The 18404-nt window shown below is 39.3% G+C and overlaps 1 protein-coding gene across 8 annotated transcripts in view; it reads left to right on the forward strand.

Moving 5' to 3' along the window:
- MBD5 (methyl-CpG binding domain protein 5) overlaps nt 1-18404 on the forward strand; it is a 246850-nt gene that overhangs the window by 217914 nt on the left and 10532 nt on the right. The window lies entirely within an intron of this gene.

The raw sequence follows: 18404 nt of genomic DNA on the forward strand, positions 1-18404 counted from the left end.
TGGAGCACCTAGTTTCTGAATTCCTTATTTTATGCAGGTTATGAATTTTACGATTTTATAACTTTGTAATTTGGGGGTTTGTATGTATGCATTTTCTGATACACCAGCAATCTTTGAAAATGCCAGCACACCCATATGAATTTTCAGGTGTAGATTTGAAATTTACACCCAAAATCATTCATTGCATATTAGTAAGTCAAAAGTATTCTGAACAAATACTATATGACTTTGTGACAAGCATTTTTTTTTTCACACAGCACCAAATTGGTATGGAAAGGGTTACTTCAGATAAGTTCAGTATATTTTGTCATTGCTGGCAAGCTTTTCAGAATTCCCTAATCCCAGCTATGTTTAGTGTAACCAGACTGGCTGCCATATGCAAATCTTTTATTATACAATATAACAAATGATGTATATTTGAACTATATTTGGTTTTATCTGGTTTTTTTTTTGGACTTTATTTAAGATTTTACAAAACTAGGCGAGAGATTTTGAGCAATGTGAAATATGAGAAGAGGGAAAAAAATATGGAAGAAAAGAGGAGAAGTAAATTGAGTTTAGAGGAAGAAGACCTAGACAGCTATAAAAAGATACAGAAGTTGACAGGGTTGTAGTGTGCTATTGTTTACTTGTTGTCGCACTGACAAACTGTTGGCTTGTATCTGAACAGGAATTTAAAGTACTATAGGCTTACAATTCATGTCTTCAAAACAATAAGTACAGGCTTAAAGGAATCAAATAATTACAGTAGAGCCCCGTTTATCCGATCTGGCCCTGGTTCCAATTAGATCAGATAATCAAAAATTCGGATAATCAGGAAAGTGGACAAAGAGCTTTCAAAATGTTGTTTTACGATGAAGAATTGCTTTTAAACTAGCTGACCCCTCCCTGAAAAGTTGTCATCTTTATTTACAGCTTACATGAACCGTTACTTCTAGTAAAGAGTACCAGTTTCTAAAAATGCAGAAATGATAAACTTAAGCATTAAAACATAGCCCCCTTCTTTACAGCAAATACAAACCATTATTAATAAACAGTGCCAGTTTTTAAAAATGCAGACATGATCATTTTAAGTTGCAGCAACCCCAATACTCATGTTAACTAACAACAATAACAATATGTAATATGCATAAAGTATTAAATTAACATATAGTATTGTACACAGGACAACGGTAAGTACAGCAACACTCATATTTATAATGGCTGGGAAAAAATTGACAGTTTGCGATACTATGCTTTTTCCAGTGTTCTAATCTTGGGCTGTTTTTTGCCAGTGACTGGCCTTTATTTTATTAATACTCTCTATTTTAGCATCCAATGATAGTACTGCATGATTTCGCTTAGTAGTTGCAGTCATTTTACAAGGCTGAAAAGACAGGATGGTTACAGTAGTGTTGCCAGGGAGGTGACGTCAATTTCCCATACTCCTGTGTGTGCACTAGTTGTTCGGTTAATACGGAGAGCTGGATAATGAAATCGGATAAACAGGTTTCCGCTGTACTTGTCTTTAACGCCTTTTAAGGTGTAAGCTTTTCTTGTTCTCTATCCATGTGGTATTTCCTGAGCAATATTGCTGGTGCCAGTGAGACAGTGCTATCCTTTCAGCACCATCCTGAAACATGTCGGTGGGTTTTTTGTATGAGTGCATGCTGCAAACATAAAAATGCCTTTGACAACATTTCAGTTATTTGCCATTAGTTGTTCCTGAAGCAAAATTTCTAGCACTAGGAAAATGACTCAATGAACAACTTTAAAGATCTTTTGAAAAAATCAGTTAAAAGTAGAGACCTTGCTGAATCTGGCTCAATATTTGTACATATGGAAACAGAGAATTTTAAATGCAAAAATGTGCATTGGTGAAATGCTGTGGTTATACAAATGTCAGGAAATTCAAAGTTACAGTTCCCATAACAACCATGACTCAGCCTACCACCTTTCATGTATGTAGCAGTTTGTATTACTATATGGTGTTATCATTAATACTTAATATGGAACACACAAAAAATCCATGTTAAATGAACACAATTAACATTGCAAAATCAAGCACTCAAAAGTTAGGAAATGCCAGAATTAAGGTTGCCTGTGCATTATTAATTTGGTTCCCTTGTGCATATGCATTATGATACAGTCTATCTATTACATGATCACGTTATTTTTTCCATAGGACTATCTCTTTCAGTGCATGCTTAATAAGTGGTTCTTCAATATTTTGTTTTCTCCTCATTGTTCAATAAGTGGCCCCATGCCTTGTTTACTACACACTATTCAAAGCCTCGTCTGAAGACAGAATTTTTAATTTCTCATTGGCTTTTTTCTGTGATGCTCATCACAGTAGTATCTGATTGGTTCACAAACATTAATTTAAAAAAAGAAAAGGAGTACTTGTGGCACCTTAGAAACTAATGAATTTATTTGAGCATAAGCTTTAGTGAGCTACAGCTCACTTCATCGGATGCATTCAGTGGCTACAAAAGCTTATGCTCAAATAAATTTGTTAGTCTCTAAGGTGCCACAAGTACTCCTTTTCTTTTTGCGAATACAGACTAACACGGCTGCTACTCTGAAACCAAACATTAATTTAGTTTCACAACATTCCTGTGAGATGGTGTATTATTATCCCCCTTTTACAGATGGAAAGCTGAGGCACAGAGAGATTAAGATCAAAAGTGTCCCCTCATTTTGGGTACCCATTCTGAGATGCCTAGAACCAGGTTTTTCAAAGTCCTGGGCATTGTATAGCACTATGTAAGTTAAAAACACAGTCTCATTGTCTTCAGTTGCAGCTGTGAGTGCTTGACACTTCTGCAAATCAGACTCCAGTCTCAAGTCAGGCACCCACAAGATGAAGAACATACAAGTTTGGTTTTAGTGATTAGCCCAGCATCGCATAGGCACTGTGTGTTACAAGTAGGGTTAAAATCTAGTTCCCCAAGGCAGTATTCTACTGCCTTAATTATGAGATCATCCTTTCTCTTCCTATAATCCACTGTCTCATTCACTACATACAATTCCAGCTTTTGCAACAAATGAGGCAGGGTCCTACAGACAACGGTCTCCTTCACTATACAGCCCCAATTCATTCCCAAAGCAGGTCCATACTGTCCACTAAATAAGGCAGGGGTCCTGTGCAGAAAATATTAAGTGGTCTTGTAATTAAAGACTGTATCATAATTCATATATACAAGGCCAAATTAAGTTGCACACGTGCCTTAATTAGGCATTTGTTGCTTTTCAGTGCTTGACTTTAGAACCTTAATGTTCTTTGAATCAAGTTTTTGTGTGTAATTTCCTAGGCTTTTAAAAAACAAATTGAAAAAACAGGAATTCCATCATGTGACATCATATTGACACCCACATGGTTCATCAGCAGGGTTGGAACCTTTAGATCAACCGCACAGACCTCTAGCAATCAATACTAGAGAGGGATGAGATAGTTTGTCCATGGCTTTCACAAATATTTTCTGACAGCAATGGAAGAGTGAGACTCAGGAATCTTGTGTTCCATTGCAGGCCTTGGAGGGGAGTGTACTGTACTGGTCACAAAGCCTTCTGCCATCTCCCCCCTCCAAGCTTGACCCTTTCTGCCCAATCTTCCCCAACATGTCTCCTTGTCACCTCTCATTGCTCACTCCAATTCCAGGCTCCTCAGCGGGCCAGTCCTAGTCTTCCCTTCTGGACTCCCAATCCCAATCTCCTTGCCCAGCCAGTCCCAGTCTCCCCTCAATATCCCAGTTTCCGTCTTCCCTTCCACTGCCAGCCTCCAGTCCCAGTGTTCCAGCCACTCTACACTCCATGTCCCAGTCTACTCTTCTGCTCTCAAAGGTCTTTTTCTTGTCCCCTCTCCATTTGAATCAGTCAGCTCCTTCCTCCTACTGTGAGGGAGACATTTAGAGAACAGGAAAGACAGTCTCCCTGGTTTCAGTTCCGTTGCTGGGACCTGCACCTAGCATGACCCAGAGCAGCAATTTCAGGGAAAGTCTTGCTTGGCCCCAGGCTGGAGCATGCCCAGTGTGGATGAACTCTTCTGAGATTATTACTGTTAAACTAGCATGTGTACACTGCAGTTTTTCAGAGGCTTATAACTTGGCCAAATTTGAGTTGATTTTCACAGGGACAGCAAAAGACATCCCCTGTCAAATTTCTAGTTCCTGCTTCAAAGTATGGGGGCAAGAGAGGTTTTTTTTAAAAAAAAAAAAAAAAAAGATAGCCGGAATTTTTTAACATGGGCAAAACAATGTATTTGTCCCTAGCCTCATTCTTGGCAACACTTGAAGCATGTTGGCTGAAATTGGGCGGGGGGGGGGGGATTTCAGCCTAAAATAGACACCCCAACATAGAAAATTTCAGCTCAGGCAGTTAGTTTAACAAAGTTATAAGTAACTGAAAATAGGGCCTTATAAGGGGAAGTGCCAGACAATGTTAATAGTTAGTGCTACCAGCTCCACCAATAGCATGCGCCGTAAATTTAGCCAATATGGCCAGGTTATAATTGTAGGGAAGACTATAATTTTCAGTTTCTCAATAAGTGCATAAGTTTAAGACTGCAACATCAAAACTGTATGATCAGTAATGAAAATGCCATAATTGTGCGTTAATAAGTATACCAAACTGTTCATTTTTCTTCAGTTTTTCAATGTTCTCTAATAACTAAGTTATGGTGTGATTTGCATTACATGATTGTTGGTTCACTTCTTCAGTAGTGGAAAGGAGAGGGTTTAAATACACCCAAGGCATTCACTAGTAGTCCAGTAACATACCCTATGTTGTAATTAATTTGTAATATTGTCTGTCAAGTTAAGGTAGACCAAAGCTATTGTGGTCTATTACATAGCTTCTCAAATGTGGGCACTTAAATTTACATACCAGAATAACAGGTTTCAGCACTCAAGCACTGATTGAGTCCCCTAAATAAACTATGATGATGATGGTAACATTCATAGGTTGATGCTCAGGTAGGGACTTAGGTGATCCAGCCAATACTAAAGCGCCTAAAATGTGTATTTAGGTGCTTAATTTTTAGGTATCTAATTTTAGGCTCCTAAATTGAGATTGTACCGAGAGTGCCCAGGTACTACCCTGATGGGCATTTTAGAAATAGATATCTATTAATACGTGTGGTCCCTGGTATATGTCTCCCCTTATGCGTCGTTTCACATATCCATTGCTCATCAATAGGAGAATGTGTTCCGATTCACATCGGTCCTGAACTGCATCTCCGTCACATCACCTTTCGTGTGGCTTTTCTTTGGGTGCTTCCCCCAGTGTTCAAGAGGCGCTGGGAGGGAGGGGATCGGGCATGCTCGGAGGAGGGGGCGGAACTGGGTGGGAAGAGGTGGGGCGGGGAGAGGTCAGGAAGAGGCGGAGCGACCAATTATTTCTTATGGGGAAAAATTCCCCCATATCCGTCATTTCAGTATCCGTCGCCCTTTTCAGGAACGCAACCCCAACATATACCAGGAACTCCCTGTAATACATTCAACATTTTGTTTGTCATCAATATTTTCATAGAACAATTCTAGAAGATGTTATCCTCATTGTAATTCAAATAATTGTATTTTTCGTCTTACCTTCTTTCAACTGGCTAGATTGCCTTACAATAATGATTTTGGTCTATTATGATTTTAAAAAAAGGTTGTGGAGCAGTTTTTAAACTAAGGTCTGGGGGAAAGCCGACAGGTGCGGAGGAGCACGTGGTTCGGACAAAGACATCTCTTAAGGGAGGATCTATTAATAGAGATTCTCCATGTCCTAGTAAGTAGGAGAGGATGGAAGATGATAAAATACAGGTGGGATCTGATGAGAAGCAGTCAAATGAAAAAGAAAAAAAAGTCCCATTCAATTACATTAGCAGACAGCTAAAAAGTGACAAGTTTTTAAAGTGCTTATATACCAATGCTAGAAGTCTAAATAATAAGATGAGTGAACTAGAGTGCCTCACATTAAATGAGGATAGCGATATAATAGACATAAAACAGAAACTGGTGGAATGAGGATAATCAATGGGACACAGTAATACCAGGGTACAAAATATATTGGAAAGCCAGAACAGGTCGTGCTGGTGAGGAATGGCACTATATGAGAAAGAAAGCATAAAATCAAATGAAGTAAAAATCTTAAATGAACGAAACTGTACCATAGAGTCTCTATGGATAGTAATTCTATGCTCTAATAATAAGAATATAGCAGTAGAGATATATTACTGATCACCTGACCAGGATGGTGATAGTGACTGTGAAATGCTCAGGGAGATTAGAGAGGCTATTAAAATAAAAAACTCAATAAAAATGGGGGATTTCAACTATCCCCATATTGACTGGGTACATGTCACTTCAGGACGTGCTGCAGAGATAAAGTTTCTTGACACCTTAAATGACTGTTTCTTGGAGCATCTAGTCCTGGAACCCACAAGAGGAGAGGCAATTCCGGATCCTGTGTTCTCCTAAGTGGAACACAAGATCTGGTCTAAGAGGTGAATATAGCTGGACCGTTCGGTAATAGTTACCATAATATAATAAAATGTAACATCTCTGTGGTGGGGAAAAAATCCACATCAGTAGAACACTGTAGCATTTAATTTCAGAAAGGGGAACTACACAAAAATGAGGAGGTTAGTTAAACAGAAATTAGAAGGTACAGCGCCAAAAGTAAAATCCCTGCAAGCTGCATGGAAACTTTTAAAGACACCATAATAGAGGTTCCACTTAAATGTATAACCCAAATTAAAAAACGTAGAGAACGAAAAATGTGCCACCATGGATAAACAAAAGAAACAGTGAGAAGCAAAAAGGCATCCTTTAAAAAGTGGAAGTTAAATCCTAGTGAGGAAAATAGAAAGGAGCATAAAGTCTGGCAAGTGAAGTCTAAAAAATATAATTGGGAAGGTCAAAAAAGAATTTGAAGAACAGCTAGCCAAAGACTCAAAAAATAATATCAAAAACATTTCTAAGTATATCAGAAGCAGACAGCCTGCTAAACAACCAATGGGGCCACTGGATGATCGAGATGCTGAAGGAGCTCTCAAGGACGATAAGGCCATTGCAGAGAAACTAAATGAATTATTTGCATCGGTCTTCACAGCTGAGGGAGATTCCCAAACCTGAGCCATTCTCTTTAGGTGACAAACCTGTGGAACTGTCCCAGATTGAGGTGTCATTAGAGGAGGTTTTGGAACAAATTGATAAATTATACAGTAATAAGTCACCAGGACCAGATGGTATTCACCCAAGAATTCTGAAGGAACTCAAATGTGAAATTGCAGAACTACTAACTGTAGTTTGTAACCTATAATTTAAATCAGCTTCTGTATCAAATGACTGGAGGATAGCTAATCTGATGCCAATTTTTAAAAAGGGCTCCAGAGGTGATCCTGGCAATTACAGGCCTGTAAACCTGACTTCAGTACAGGGCAAACTGTTTGAAACTATAGTAAAGAATAAAATTGTCAGACATGTAGATGAACATAATTTGTTGGGAAATAGTCAACATGGTTTTTGTAAAGGGAAATCATACCTCACCAATCTACTAGAATTCTTTGAGGGGATCAACAAGCATGTGGACAAGGGGGATGCAGTGGAAATAGTGTACTTAGATGTTCAGAAGGCCTTTGACAAGGGCACTCACCAAAGGCTCTTAAGCAAAGTAAGATGTCATGGGATACGAGGGAAGATCCTCTCAGAAATTGGTAATTGGTTAAAAGATAGGAAACAAAGGCTAGGAATAAATGGTCAGTTTCAGAATGGGGAGTGGTAAATAGTGGTGTCCCTGTACTGGGACCAGTCCTATTCAACATATTCATAACTGATCTGGAAAAAGGGGTAAACAGTGAGGTGGCAAAATTTGCAGATGATACAAACTACTCAAGATAGTTAAGTGCCAGGCAGATTGCAAAGAACTACAAAAGGATCTCTCAAAACTGGGTGACTGGGCAACAAAATGGCAGATGAAATTCAATGTTGATAAATGCAAAGTAATGCACATTAGAAAATATAATTCCAACTATACATATAAAATGATGGGGTCTGAAATCTTGGAATCATTGTGGATAGTTCTTTGAAAACATCCACTCAATGTGCAGCGGCAGTCAAAAAAGCGAGCAGAATGTTGAGCATCATTAAGAAAGGGATAGATAATAAGACAGAAAATATATTGCCTCTGTATAAATCCATGGTATGCCCACATCTTGAATGCTGCATGCAGATGTTGTTGCCCCATCTCAAAAAAGATATATTCAAATTGGAAAAGGTTTAGAAAAGGGCATAAAAATTATTAGGGGTATGGAATGGCTTCCGTATGAGGAGAAATTAATAAGACTGGGACTTATCAGCTTGGAAAAGAGACAACTATGGGGGGATATGACTGAGGTCTATAAAATCATGATTGGTATGGAGAAAGTAAATAAGGAAGTGTTATTTACTCTTTGTCATAACACAAGAACTAGGGGGTCACCAAACAAAATTAATAGGCAGCAGATTTAAAACAAACAAAAGGAAGTATTTCTTCATACAGTGCTAAGTTAACCTGTGGAACTCTTTGCCAGAGGATATTATGAAGGCCAAGACTATATAACAGATTAAAAAAAGAACTAGATAAATTCGTGGAGGATAGGTCCATCAATGGCTATTAGCCAGGATGGGCAGGGATGGTGTCCCTAGCCTCTGTTCGCCAGAAGCTGAGAATGAGTTTCAGGGAATGGATCACTTGATGATTACTTGTTCCATTCATTCCCTTTAGGGCACCTTGCATTGGCCACTGTCGGAAGACAGGATACTGGGCTCGGTGGACCTTTGGTCTGACCCAGTCTGGCCGTTCTTACGATTCGAGTTTTTTAATAGTTTGATTTAAAAAATATAAACAGTATATTTAAACAGCAATGGAAAATAGTATCTTGATATTATGTAATCTATTTGTCTTGAACATTTTACATTGCTTGTATTGTTTCTCTTCATAAGAACAACACATGCAATTTGAAATGTTCAAAACAAATAAATTACATAATAGTCTCAAACAGATACTACTTTCATTAAAAGATGAAGTCACTTTGGCTCTCCTAAAATGTTCATGGAGAAAAAATGCATTTTATGGAGGAAGAATTGCAGGTTTTTTTTATTCTGATAAAGTAATCCTGCAAAAGTACTGTTCCATTTTAGAACTGATATTTTAGAGAATTGATTATTTCTGCAATTGTAATCCTATCAAGGCAGTTATACTGTTAATTTCATATATAAATATAAATTCAAAATGAGTGATATTAAAATAAAAGTTCAAACTTATAACTTCAGCACATAATTTTCGAATTTGTAAAATATACTGTATGGCTAGGTTTGTTTGAGGGAGTATTAAAAACATTTGCATCTTGTCTTCATTTTCATGCTGTATACTATAAGGAGTTACAGTGGGGATGAATTTGTCCAATAATGTTTGTAATAAACTGCAGTGAAACTTAATAGTGGACTTTTAAAAATATAAACACTGTAAATGTTAGCAAGTGTTTAGTTTTGGCTGTGCATCCACTGTTTGACTTTAGCCACCTGAAGAAATGGGATTATGTGAATTAGTAGAGAGAATTTAGGAAGAGTTTTATATTCCAGGTCAGATAACTATCTCTTCTTCTTTGACTGATGATCTCTATCTGTATTCCACGGTGGGTAGGTTCACATGCGCTCCATGCACCAGAGACTCTTAAGATTTTTGCTAGCAATATCGGTTGGTCTTCACCTGCACCATTCTCCTCCCCATGCCCTGTTCTAGGGCATAAGGGGCTGTGCAGCCCAACTCCAGTTCCTTTCTACCATTCATGATCTGAGACTGGAACCCTTCAGTGTCTTCTTCAGCATTTTATCTGTAAATAGTCTTTACTTGTTCATTGTAGTTTTAGATAATTTCTTAGTTTTAGCTAACTAAGGGTAAGTTTAGGGTCCTCTCCCCTCACACCCCACGCCCCCCTCAAAGGAATGAGTAATATGTCTGAGAGCCCAGGATCCCAGGAGTCAAGAACTGGGATTCCTGCACCAAGGCAGTCCTCCTGAGCGATGACCACCAAAAGGGCTTCTAATGCCTTGTAGAAGCTTCCATTCCCTCGAAGAGCAGCATTCGCCAATACTTTCCCAGCCAAACCTGTCAAACCTATGAGTACAGGCTTAGAAGATTAGGGGATCAAGCAGCGAGGCCCCACTCTGACCCAGACTAGGTAAGCCTCCATGTGCAGTATGCAGCAGCATTGAGAAGTGTTCCTCCAAGCATGATGACCTCCAGTTCTGGAGCTGAAAGGAGTAGAGCTAAAGACTCCTCTACTCAGGGACATGAGGAAGGTAGGAAACACTCTCAGAAGAACAAGCACAGTGTTTCCCCCTCTTCTTTCCATTCCCAACCTCCCGCTAAGAAACACCTTTTTGGGGGACCTTTGAGAGCTGTGAATCACTCCAGTTACTGCATCCATCTACCCAAGATCCCAGTACCCAAATTGGTGGCTGTCAGGCTCATCTCTCCCCATTCTCTCAAGCCTGGCAGATGAAACACAAATGGGTCCTCAACATAGTTCATACCAACTACACCATAGAGTTCTTCTCCCCTCACCTTCCAAAACCTCTTTCCTCATCCATCTTCAGGGACCACTTTCAAGAGAGAATGCTCATTCAAGAGGTATACTCCCTCTGTCATCAAGAAGCCATAGAGTTGGTACCTCCTCAACACCAGGGAAAGGGTTTTTATTCTAAATATTTCTTTATCCCCAAAAAAGAAGAGAGAATGGAGACCCATCTTGGACGCAGAAAGTTCAATGTGTATCCACAAATTGAGGTTCAGAATGGCTCACCCCAGTATCCCTCACTGAACAATGGCAACTGGTTCACAGCTGTCAATGTGAAAGTTGCCTACATCCGCATAGAAGATTCCTGAGGTTCCCTGTAGGTCTGAACCACTGTCAACAGAGGATGCTCCTTTTTGGCCTGGTTACAGTGCCAAGGGTATTTAGAAAGGTGCTATCAGTTATGGCAGCTCATTTCCATTACCAGGGATCATCAGTTTTTCCCTACTTTGATGACTGGTTATTGATGGGGAGATCTCATCAGGAGGTACTGACAACAACCGCATCTCTGCTCAGTCTTCTTCACTTGCTGGAACTCTGCATAAACACAGAAAAGTCTGTCTTAGTACCTGTGCAGACTGTAGAGTTCATTGGGGCAACACTAGACTCTCTAAGTGCCAAAGCATATCTTCCTCAGGGCAGAGTCCAGTCTACAAAGGACCTTGTCAGTCAATACAGTTGAGCTCCCAGATGTCAGTCTGATCATGTCTCGTCCTTCTAGGTCATATGGGTTCCTGTCCTAGGAGACACCCTTTGAGTCTTCACCTTCATTGTCTACAGGCTTGGTTTCGGTCGTTATACATGCTGAGCAGACACAGTATAGACAAACTAGTCTCACTTCCCCTCAGAGTGCGAGCTTCTCTAGCCTGCAGGATGTGGGTACAGGGAACAAGTGTGTGGGGGAAGAAGTCCTTTCACTACTCCCCACCTGAGGAGACATTGATCATGGATGCCTCTTTACTGGGTTGGGGTGCTCATATAGACAAGCATATAGTGCAGGGAACATGGAGTCCTCGAGTTGTGGGTGAACAAAAACCTCCTAGAACTACAAGATGTTTGTGAGACCTGCAAGTAATTCATATAAATCCTGCATGTTAAAGTGATGTTAGACAACAGTGTTCTACATCAACAAACAAGGAGAAGCAAGGTTGACCCCTTATATATAGGAACTGTCAGTCTTTGGAACTGGTATATTCACCACCAAATCTGTGTTAGCAGTGCACCTCCCAGAGATATAAAACACACTGGCAAACAGCCTCAGCAGACATTTCTCCAAGGACCAAGAATGACAGCTGCATGACTCCATGGTACAGAACATATTTCGGCAGTGCTAGTCTCGGTTTTGTGATCTGCTTGCATCTCAAGAGAAAAGAAAATGCCCAATCTGCTGTTCCAGAGGGCTCAAAGTCAGGACTCCATGGAAGAGACACTTCTAGTTCCTTGATTGGGAAAGCTAACGTACACCTTCCCTCCCATTCCATGCCTAGCTTTTATTCTGAGGAAGATCAAGCAGGATAGAGCAGTGGTCATCCTAATTTCTCCCAGATGGCTCAGAAAATTGTGGTTCCCCAATATTCTTCAGATGTTAGCGTGCCTAACCGTCAGTATTGAATTCTTCCTGGACCTATTGACCCAAGTGAAGTGAAAGGTCAGGATCCGAATATAGCTTCCCTCCATCTGACAGCCAGGTATTTCGATACCTTCTCTTATTAAGCTAAATAGATTGAGCTTTTTGAATATCACTATAAGGCCTGTTTTCTATTCCTTTAATCATTCACATGTTTTTTTTCTCTGAACCCTCTCCAATTTATCAACATCCTTCTTGAACTGTGCATGCCAGAACTGAACACAGTGTTCCAGCAACAGCTGCACCAGTGCCAAGCATAGAGGTAAAATAACCTCTTTACTCCTTCTCGGTTCTTCCGTAGTCTTACATCACAGGATCACATTTGCTCTTTTGGCCGCACCACCACACTGAGAGCGAATAATTATCCACCATGACCCCCAAATCTTTTTTCTGAGAATCGCTGCTTCCCAGGACATCCTGTAAATACAGCCTACAGTCTTTGATCCTAGATGTTTACATTTACCTTTAGCCATGTCAAAATGCATATTGTTTGTTTGCACCCACTTTACCAAACGTTCCAAGAGAATTCTGAATCAACCTGTCCTCTTCATTATATACTACTCTCCCAATTTTTGTGTCATCTGCAAATTTTATTAGTGATGATTACCTGTTTTCTTCCTGGTCATTGATAAAAATGTTAAATAGCATAGGGCTAAGAACCAGTCCCTGTGGGACCCCCTGGGAAACACACCTGCTTGATGACAATTCTCTGTTTACAGTTACATTTTGAGATCTGTCAGTTAGCCAGTTTTTAATCCATTTAATGTATACCTTGTTATTTTTATATCATTCTAGTTTTTTAATCAAAATGTCATGTTATACCAAGTGAAATGCCTTACAAAAGTCTAAGTATATTATATCAACACTATCACCTTTATCAGCCAAAACTAGTAATCCCATTAAAAAAACAGGTTAGTTTGACAGAACCTATTTTCCATAAATCCATTAATTACATTATCCTGCTTTAGTTCATTTTTAATAGAGTCCCATATCTGTCTCCATTATCTTGCTAAGGATTGATGTCAGGCTGACAGGCCTATAATTATGTGGGTCATCACATTTAACCCTTTTAAAAATTGGCATAAAATTAGCTTTCTTCCAGTCTTCTGGATCTTCCCCAGTGCACCAAGACTTAATTAAAATCGACATTAACAGTCCAGCAAGCTCCTCAGACAGCTCTTTAGCTCTTGGATGCAAGTTATTTAGACCTGCCAATTTTCAGCTGTCTGATTTCAGTAACTTCTGTTTAACATCCTGCAGAAATACTAGTGAAATGGACAGAGTGTTATCACCATATGATGAGACTATGTCATCTATTTTCCCCCCAAATACATGACAGAAATATTGATTGAATATTTTTGCCTTTTCTAAATTGTTATTGATAATTGTACCATTTTCATCTAGTAATGGACCAATACTATTGTCAGGATTCTTTTTGTTCCTAATATATTTTAAAAATTCCTTCTTTTTGTCCTTAACCCTGCTAGCCATACACTTCTCTTTGTGTTCCTTTGCTTCCCCTATCCCTTTTCTACAATTCCTAACTTCTGATTTATATTCATTACTATCAACTTCCCCTTCCTTCTATTTGTAATATATTATTTTTTTTAATAGCTGCCTTCACTTCTGCTCTAAACCAGGTCAGTTTTTTAAACAGCACAGCCTTCTTCCTCAATTGTGGGATTATGTTTTTTGGATATTTAGTAAGGTGTTCTTAAATTCTTCCCAATTATCATTCACATTTTCTAATTAAATTAAATTAAATTAAATTAAATTCTCCCTCTCAGCTGATTTGGCTCCTAATTGTTTTCAGCTTTCTGAAATTGTCCCTATTAAAGCACCAAGTATATATTACTGGTCTGGACATTATTCTGCTTGTATATCATAAATCTGAATAAGTCATGATCACTTCTGCCTAAACGACCATTAATTTTTAGTTCAGTGATCAGTTCCTCTTTATCTGGTTAGAACAAGGTCTAATAAAGAATTCCCCTATGTGGGTACAACACTTTTTGTGTTAGGAAATTGTCTTCTATAATATTGAAAATTGCAAGGATGTTTTAGTACTGGTAGCCTGAAACCTCCAGTGTATGTCACTCAAATTGATGTCCCCCATGATCACGCAGGGTCGTTCCCCCCTTCCCCCCCCCCATACTATAGATAGGTGTTTTAGGATGCAGTCATCCTGTTCCTTTATGTGATTTGGAGGTCTGTAGCAAGCACCAACTAATAGCCCATCTTGTGCTTTATCTTTTAGGACACTGATCCAAAAGCATTCAAGATCATGTTCTTCTGAGTTATTACTGACTCGGAAACAGTGGCACTCTCCCTTGCCTTTTGCCCACTCAGTCCTTCCTAAATGCTTCCTCTAAACACACATACAAATTCTGAAGTCGCCATCATTAACAATATCAAAATTAAATGAACTCCCATCCGTAACTCTTTCCCAGAATCTCTACTCTTCCCATAGTCATACTCCCTTCTCAACGAAATGCCTGAGTGAATAAATGAGCTCTGCAGTAAGCCTTGAAGATCAACAGATGTGAGCTCTGAACAGGAGAGGGTGCAAATTCCAGAGTTAAGAACTTTCCATCAAGAACACCCTGCCTTCTTTTCCTAGAGGTACAAATGTAGGAACTGGTAGCAAAAGAGTGATCTGAGCTGCCAAAGTAATACAGATAGAGGTAGGGAGGAATCTCCCTGTAATGAGGACTCAAAATGGTACAAGGCTGTGTAAACACAAATCAACATCTTCAATTGCACCTGGAAGCAGATAGAAAGCCAGTTCTACTTATGGAGAACAGATGTTTTACACTCACACACATATTCCCTACTGTTGTCACCTCTAAGTAAGCAGGCAGAGAAATGGTTGCTATTTGTCGAGCTAAATGAAATTGAAAATATGCTGATGGCTACTGATGACACTTGATGATCCCTGTATTATGAACTTCCTTGATGAAGAAAGGAGTACTGGTATTCTCTCCCAGTGATTCCTACTGCATTACTACCATCATCTCTATCTTGTGTATTAAGCTTCAACAGACTTGCTCTCATCCAGTACAGAGTCTTCCCCCAGGCGTTGAGAAATCAAAGAGAATATATGTAGCTACAGCTAGAGAGAGAGAGTGAGAGCACATGCAAGATTAAGATAACAAGTCTAATTCACAGTTGCTTGAACCTCTTCCACCACGTCCAGAATCTTGGTGAGCAAAACAGACTGAAACATCACTGATAATATAGTGTATTTGTCTCCTATCAGCATAGACCCACTACCAGACCGGTAGCCAGTCCAATCAGAATACAATTTATCTTATCCTTGAACAAAATTGAAAATTTTGTAGTGTTATGCCTTTGTTCTGTTCCATAGTGTGTATCACTAGGGTTTTTTGTAGCAGAAACTGATGAATTAAAAATGATTATTTTGGAAGTCTACAGATTCATTACATTTTATGAGAGTAAATAATTTAGTCAAGCAATAATCATTATTTTAAAAATGTTTCCACATTATAGCCATGTATCTTGCATACTGGCCTGACAGCCATGATTCCTGATCTCTTAAAAATGTTGATGTTAAAAGGCTTTTAGCACATTAGATTGGTTTTATTTATAATTTTAATCTGATTTTAATTATTGTATGTTTTTAGTTTTTTAATCTGGATTTTTTTTGTTTTTGTTTTGTTTTGTTTTTGGAAACACCGAGGATATTTTGTTGATAGATGGTGTTATACATTTAAGTGATTTATTTTTATCATTTTATTTTAAAAAATCCATCATTCCTTGACTCTAGCGAATAAACTTAATTTCTTCTACAATTCTTTTAATCAGCCTCTGATATAGTAGTTAACTAAGACAATGATGTCTCTTTCTCTAAGAAAAAAACTTTTTTTACATTAATATATATTGTCCAAGTCATAAAATCATAGAAATTAGCTGCTGAAAGTGAATAAATCATCTAGTCTGTCCCAAGGTGGCAATGCAAAATTCGCAAAAAGAAAAGGAGTACTTGTGGCACCTTAGAGACTAACCAATTTATTTGAGCATGAGCTTTCGTGAGCTACAGCTCACTTCATCAGATGTATACCGTGGAAACTGCAGCAGTCTGCTGCAGTTTCCATGGTATACATCTGATGAAGTGAGCTGTAGCTCACGAAAGCTCATGCTCAAATAAATTGGTTAGTCTCTAAGGTGCCACAAGTACTCCTTTTCTTTTTGCGAATACAGACTAACACGGCTGTTCCTCTGAAACCAATGCAAAATTCAATGTTATTTGTTTGTTTAACATTTCCAAAGATAACGTCCAGTCTTTTAAGCAGAGGTAGACTGAAAGAAATACAATGAATGCCGGTTGGTAGCTAGCAGGCAAGGATGTACAGTTACCTATTAAACATCTTCCTATGCTAATCTGCCTTCTAGTCAGAAAACATGTTATTACCTCTCCAGGAAGCTCAATAGTTAATGAGTGGTATTCTGGGTAGAAACAGATGCATGTCTAGGAGTCAAGCTATCGATGAGAGACTGCCTTTGAGGGAGTCTGAAACACTTATTTATCTTTGAAATACCTCCATATGCTGATCTACCTTCTGCAGCAGAGAAAACCATTATCTGCTGCAGCTTTGGTCAAATACTGCTTTCCAAGCCAGCTTGAAAGAACATATTATTGGGAAACCTGAGATCTACCATATAGGTAGATTTCCTATTATGAATGCAAGATTGTCAGTGAAAACAAATTCTCGTGCTTTTGACACTCTTTTTTAAAATTATTGCTCTATCAGTTTAATTAAATGCCAAATGATTTAGCTGGCATTCACTGTAAAACCATTAGTCCTATTAAGACATTAATTTAAAGGCTCACAAGGTCTATTTCCCACTTTGGCAGAAGGTGATTGAGAAAGTGATCACAGAGCAACGCCAGAGGTACCTGAACCATCAGAATGTTCCTTTCTCTAAAATGAACAACATGGTCTTGTTTCTTTAACCCTCAGTCTTCCTTCCCCCATTCTCTCCATGCTTGTTTATTGTAAATATTCATTGCATCATGTCATAGAATCATAGAATATCAGGGTTGGAATGGACCTCAGGAGGTCATCTAGTACAACTCCCTGCTCAAAGCAGGACCAATCCCCAACTAAATCCCAGCCAGGGTGTTGTCAAGCCTGACCTTAAAAACCTCAAAGGAAGGAGATTCCACCACCTCCCTATGTAATGCATTCCAGTGCTTCACCACCCTCCTAGTGAAAAAGTTTTTCCTAATAAGCAACCTAAACCTCCCCCACTGCAACTTGAGACCATTACTCCTTGTTCTGTCATCTGCTACCACTGAGAGCAGTCTAGATCCATCCTCTTTGGAACCCTCTTTCAGGTCATTGAAAGCAGTTATCAAATCCCCCCTCATTCTTCTCTTTTGCAGACTAAATAATCCCAGTTCCCTCAGCCTCTCCTTATAAATCATGTGCTCCAACCCCCTAATCATTTTTGTTGCCCTCCGCTGAACTCTTTCCAATTTTTCGACGTCCTTCTTGTAGCGTGGGGCCCAAAACTGGACACAGTACTCTAGATGAGGCCTCACCAATGTCAAATAGAGGGGAACGATCACGTCCCTCGATCTGCTGGCAATGCCCCTACTTATAGAGTCCAAAATGCCATTAGCCTTCTTGGTAACAAGGGCACACTGTTGACTCATAACCAGCTTCTCGTCCACTGTAACCACTAGGTCCTTTTCTGCAGAACTGCTGCCTAGCCATTCAGTCCCTAGTCTGTAGCGGTGCATAGGATTCTTCCGTCCTAAGTGCAGGACTCTGCACTTGTCCTTGTTGAACCTCATCAGATTTCTTTTGGCCCAGTCCTCTAATTTGTCTAGGGCCCTCTGTATCTGATCCCTCCCCTCCAGCATATCTACCACTCGTCCCAGTTTAGTGTCATCTGCAAACTTGCTGAGGGTGCAATCCACACCATCCTCCAGATCATTAATGAAGATATTGAACAAAACTGGCCCCAGGACCGACCCTTGGGGCATTCCGCTTGATACTGGCTGCCAACTGGACATGGAGCCATTGATCAGTACCCGTTGAGCCCGATGATCTAGCCAGCTTTCTGTCCACTTTGTAGTCCATTCATCCAGCCCATACTTCTTTAACTTGCTGGCAAGAATACCGTGGGAGATCGTATCAAAAGATTTGCTGAAGTCAAGGAATAACA

The sequence above is a fragment of the Caretta caretta genome, chromosome 11, assembly GCF_965140235.1.
Source record: "Caretta caretta isolate rCarCar2 chromosome 11, rCarCar1.hap1, whole genome shotgun sequence".
NCBI lineage: Eukaryota > Metazoa > Chordata > Testudines > Cheloniidae > Caretta > Caretta caretta.